This window comes from Cannabis sativa, chromosome 2 (genome assembly GCF_029168945.1).
Source record: "Cannabis sativa cultivar Pink pepper isolate KNU-18-1 chromosome 2, ASM2916894v1, whole genome shotgun sequence".
In the NCBI taxonomy this organism is placed as follows: Eukaryota; Viridiplantae; Streptophyta; class Magnoliopsida; order Rosales; family Cannabaceae; genus Cannabis; species Cannabis sativa.
Window position 1 is genome coordinate 59,906,311 of NC_083602.1, and position 6,617 is coordinate 59,912,927.

Below are 6,617 nucleotides of genomic sequence, written 5' to 3' on the forward strand. Positions count from 1 at the left end.
TAAGTAAGGGCGAAATTGTAAAGAAAGAGTTTATAGGGGCATATTTGTTAATTATGATACTTTGTATGGTTCAATTAATAAATATGATAAATGACAATATTATTTAATAATTATTTATAGTTATTAAATAGTTAGAATTGGCATTTAAATGGTTGAATTTGAAAATTGGCGTTTTTGAGAAAATCAGATGCAGAAAAGATAAAACTGCAAAATTGCAAAAAGTGAGGCCCAAATCCACTATGTATGGCCGGCCACTTTTGTAGGGAATTTAAACTGATATTTTTATTATTTTAATGCGAAATAATTCAAACCTAACCCTAGTGGAATGCTATAAATAGATAGTGAAGCCTTCAGGAAAATTACACTTCTGATTCAAAAAAAAAACTGAGCCTCTCTCTCTCCCTATCTTTAGCCGCCACCTTGCTCTCTTCCTTCCCTCTTCAATTTCGAAATTCTTAGTGTTAGAGTAGTGCCCACACACAGCAAGTGATACCTCAATCATAGTCAGGAAGATCGTGAAGAAAGACTTTCAGCAAGAAGGACTTTCAGCACTAAAGAATCAGAGAAAGAGATCCAGGTTCAGATATTGGATAGTATGGAAAAAATTAAGCAAGTTACTTTTTTACAGAACTCAATTTCGATTTAATTTGAATTAGTTATGATTTTTTGAAGTTTCGGAAAAATTGGGGTTGAGCAACAGGGCACGTACGCGCGCAAAGAGGCTGCTAGCAGCCCCCTGCGCCGAGGTTACACACCCATGCAGCCCCTTGCGCGCCCATGGATAGTGCTTGGCATACTGTCCGTACAGCTTGCAATTTTTTTCGTTTTTCTTCGTTTTTTCATGCTTTTTCATGGAATTAACTTCCGATTTTGTGTATAGTTCTATATTTATACATTTACTATTCCTAATTCAATTCTAAATATCATAATTAATTTATTTAATATTTTTTAAATTTAATTCATGATATTAGTGTAATTTGAATTTGAAATAATCAATATCTATTTTTTTTTGCTTAATTATCTATCTTATTTTTAAATTTAATTATATCTTATCTTATTTTTAAATTTAAGGTCAGATTTTAAATTTTTAATTTATTTTTTTTTAAATAATTTGACCTTATTTACATTTAAAATAAGATAACTATAATCATGTAATTTTAAGTAGATGTAAGATATTTTGCTAACTTTTAAATTTTGTTATTTTATTTATTTAAATTACATTTAAAATCTGAAAAAGATATTCATTTATCTTTTTTTTTTTATTTTTTATTTATAAAATAACATTAAATTTTTAAAAGTAGTTACCAAATTTTGAAATGATATTTAGGTTGGTTGAAACCTAATTTTTCAAAATTGTATTTTAAATTTTTTTAATTTCGAAATTTTTTAAATTTTTTAAATTTTCGAAATTAATTTTTTATTTTATTTTATTTATTTAATTAATTAATTTTTCAAAATTATTTATTTAAAATTGAATAAATCCTACATACAACTATCCAGCTAACCTTGTTGCAGGAGTATGTGTTTTAGCTTGTTTGTAAGTTTTTAAAACCTATTATTGCTTGATTGCAAATAGCCATGGTTAACTTGTTGACAGATCTAATGATCTAATTTTAACTCATGGCTCCCTTGGTCAAGTAAATAATTTGTAACAGGTATATTTACAATCTTCTTTCATCTGTGTATGACCTAGCAACATGATAGGACCCATCCAAAGTGTGCATGTGTGAGCCTATGTGTTTAATTTGATTATAGATACATATAGGTTGTTGTTGCTAAATAAAATGTCATAGTTCTTGATAGATTTTATTTAGGCCCATTTAGTTTTTGGGCCTATTCAATAAATAACAGTTGTTCATTTTAAGGTTAAATTCCTCTCTTTTGGGCCTTGTGTGAGAGTTGGGAGCCATAGTAGTGGGTACGACATACTGAACCCAGCACCCCCTCACATGAACTACCCCAATTGTGAAGGCCCGTTTTCCTGATTTGAATAACTGTACTAGGTTAATTAAACTAGTTTAACCTAATAAAATTGATTAGCAACATAATTAATTTCATTTATTTTGAAATTAATTTAAGAAAATCATAGTTTAAAGAATTTTATTCTAAGCTAAACTATGTGTATTTTCTTGTATTTAATTAAATGTAGAATTATAACCATCTAGATTCTTTCTGAAGCTTAATTTAAATTTTTCATTAAATATTCCTATTTAAGTTGATATTTAGTTATCTCTAACTAATCAACTTAAATATGAATATCTTTTGGATTTAAAATTTCAAAATTAAGTTGAGGAATTTTAGGCATTGGTTATTAAGATTCTTTAGATATTTTTTAAGTTAATATCTTTTCGAATATTAACTTAAAATGGAATATTTTAGATATTTTTTAAGTTGATATCTTTTCGAATATTAACTTAAAATGGAATATTTTCAAATTAAGTGGTTACAACTTAATTTTTGATATTTAATTAAATTTAAATTTGAAAATATTTAAGTTCTAGATTTTTTCCAATACAACTTAAATTAGATATTTTTTCAAATTTTGTGGAAAAGATACTTAGTCAAATAAGATATTTTCTAGATAGTTATTTCTAGACTACTTATTATTTCTTATATTAAAATAGGAAAATATTATACATTGTGAAATTAATTATTTAAATAATTAATTTTGGTACAATTTATTTTAAGTATATTTTTTCCTAGTATTAAACTAGAGATTAATAATTAAGCCTTCTCTACACTTAATTATTTATTTCTTGAATTTAATACATTGAATTAATTTGAAAATTAAATATCTAAGTTGATTTTCATCATGATACTTAAATATTTCTTTTTCATGACACTTAATTAAATAGAAAATTATTTTTAGTTGAAATTTATTTTTTCAACTAAATTTAAATAATTTTCAAAATATATTTTTCTTATTAATCAAATTTCGAAATTTTATTTCTTAAATGCTGGAATTTCGAATTTTATTTGAAAAATAGATTAAAGTTGTAAATTATTTATTTTAATTTTGGACCAACTTAAATCAATAATTTTTTCATTTAATGATTAATTAAAATAAATGAAGTAAAATATATTTTATTAGAAATTTATTTAATTAGTCAAAGGAAAATCTAGATAGGTGATATTTTTGCTTGAAGTATTTTTCTAGTGTATTTAATTAAATAGAACAAGTTGATTTTCATCATCATACTTAAATATTTGAAAATTTTCTTATATATTTAATTAATTAGGAAAATTATATTTTTTTTGTTGTAAATTAATTTTATTAATTAATTTTTGGCCAACATTAAATTAGAATAATTTTTCCAGGATTTATTTTTTATTTTAACATGCAATTTCGAAAATTGTATTCTTAAATACTTTAATTTTTTCGAAATGCAATATATATTTATAGAAAATTAAATTTGAGTTGTAAATTAATTTATATTAATTTTGTATCAACTTAAATTGAATATTTTTCTAAATATTTAATGGAAATTATTACTAAGATGGAAGAAATTCATGTTATTTTCATATCCATCTAAGTAAAATTTATAAATATTAAATTGAAATTTATATTTAGAATTTTTCATTCTAAATTTGAAATTTTAATTAAATAAATATATATTTAAAATAAATAGATTAAATAAAGAGAATCAAAGAAAATACAACTCTCTTTAAATAATGAGCTTTATTATTATTAGGACATTCGATCTCCATTGTTGGTCTTACAATAGTTAAATGTTTTCAATATAACCTCGAGACGCTAGACTTCGTCCCCCTATGGACGGTTATTCGTTGAATGCATTTAACACCTTAAGATCTCATTTGATAAGTGTTTTGTAAGTTTTCGTCTCTATTAGACTCTCCCCTACGGTGACTACTTAGAGATAAACTTATAAAACATGAAACAATGGTGGAAGCTCATAAAATAAGAATAACCTTGACTCTCGCCTACCGGGACAACGTTGGATTCTTATTTTGATCGAATAAAAGGTTGCTAGAATGGTTTCTATTTTAGATGAGCTGACAACTCTATTCAATGAATGATACTTTGACTCTCGCCTACCGGGACACTGTATCAGTTTGTTGGAAACCTTAGAAATTATTTAGGATTGTATGTTTTAGTATTTTCACTTGTCATTCCTACTTGCTATATGTTTATAATTTCTGAATTGTGTATGAATTTATATTAAACCATGTTATTTTCTGTTATTAAGTTGTAGTTTAATTTCGAATCTTCATTGTTGGTCTAACTTGGCTTGTTTATCTAATGAGATAAATCCCTAGTGGATTTTCACCATTAGACATACATAATAGTGTTAGATCTCGAAAGATAAATATTGTATATGCAACATCTAGCTGTTCATCAATTGATGACACCTTAGACTAGTATTTTTACGATATGAAACAAGAAGATTATATAAATAAGATTACTTTGACTTTCCCTAATCGAAGCATCGTTGGATTCTTATTTAAACAACGAAATTATCCTAATTCCTCTTAGCTTATTCATTGCGAATTAGCTCAATAACATATCATTGGATGAATGGTCTATAAATCATTTCATTGTTGGAAATTATTTTATCAGGATCTAGATTTACTAACAAGTATGTTGGATTAACAACCTAATATGAATTCTAAAACAATGAAAATAAACACATATAAAGTTAGAAAACCTTACAGTGGGTGCAGCGGAAATATATGACTCCTTCCGTTCAGATCTCTAGCCCTTGATTCCTTTCTGTAGCAGAGCATCACCAAGATCTGAACCTGGATCTTCTTTTCTCCTTCTTTGATGTAGAATTTTCATAGTCTTCCATACTATGATTGAGATACCACTTGATGTGTGTGGGCACTACTCATTCACTCAAAGTTTCGAAATTTAGAGAGAAGAAAAGAGAGAGAGGTGTGTGAGGCTTTTTCTGAGAGAAACAAAGTGATCAAAGATGTGTGTCTTAGTTTCCTCAAGCCAACACTTTCTATTTATAGAAAACCCTCTAGGTTTAGGTTAGAATTGTATGGCATTAAAATAATGGAAACTACAAATGATATTTCTCATGCATAGGGCCGGCCATACAAAGGGTATTGGGCCTCACTTTGCAACTTTCCCATTTTGTTATTTTCCATTCCCATTTTCTTGAAAATGCCAATTTTCCAATTTAACCTTTTAAATGCCAATTCTAAGTATTTAATAACTTGGAAATAATTATCAAATAATATTGCCATTTAATATATTTATTAATTTAGACATATAAAGTCTCTTAATCAATAAATAAACCTAAAATCTCTTTTCTTTACAATTTCTCCCTTGCTTAGTGAAAATTCATAAAGTAGACATAGTCTAACTTTTAGAATTTTAATTGATTAATTAAAATCAATTAACTGAGTCTTACAAGCAGTATGGTCTCAACTAGTATGGGGACCATGGGTCTATATAACCAAGCTTCCAATAAGTCGAACCGAATTTACCAAGTAAATTCCCTAACTTATTAATTCCTCATTGAATCCACACTTAGAACTTGGAATTGCACTCTCAGTCATATAGAACGCTCTATATGTTCCACGATATAGACACGTCATTAGTTATCCATTGTTATAACCCTAATGTGATCAATGATCCTCTATATAGATGATTTACACTGTAAAAGGATTAAATTACCGTAACACCCTACAATGTATTTTATCCTTAAAACACTTAACCCTGTATAAATGATATTTCACCTAAGTGAAATGAGATCTCCACCATTTATCTTCGTTTGGTTAAGCTCGAAGGAAATCATCCTTTACTTCTATTTGCCAAATAGAAGCTATAGATTCCATATTTATGTTAGCGCTCCCACTCAATTGCATTACCGTGTTCCCAAAATGTACGTATCACCCTGATACAAAACTAGGCTTAACTAACAAATCAAAGAACACGAGTAACACTCTTGAAATTGAGCCTAACCATATCAGGATTTTGATCATGTGATCTAGGATCAACATGTGATATTGAATTGAATAGATATTACGGTAAATTTTAACATATCTAATCAAAGTTCAATATCGGTCCCTTCCGATGTATACTCCATACATCTGATACTGGTAAACTTTGCCAATGTCTTGGAAAGGACATAACACTTTTCCAAGGTGTAAGAATACCTATCGCTGGTTATACCATGTCAGTCTAAATCCAATGTTTTGACAAATCAGGGAATCAACTTTTGAACATATAATTTAAGATTATATTCCACTGTGCTGACAACACTATAATCTTTAACCAACTCATATGTTCTGGACTTAAAAACAATTCATACATTATATACATATAATCATGAAATAAATCATGTGAACCATGCAACATAAAATGTTATTTCTGATCTTTATTAATAAGTAAATCTGATTATATGAAATGAGTTTTATTTAGGGCATAAAACCCAACATTCATGTCATTCTATATTTTCTCTTAAGAAATTAAATGACGCATATGATTATATTCCCGAAATTCTATTCCCAATTGATATAAAACCTCAATCTTAGAAATCTCCTACTTGTATGGGCAAATCAGACTTAGAGTTAAATTAGTAGTGGTGGTCCAAGATAGAATTACTCATTATATTTGGTTGAATTTAAGTCTTTGACTTTAA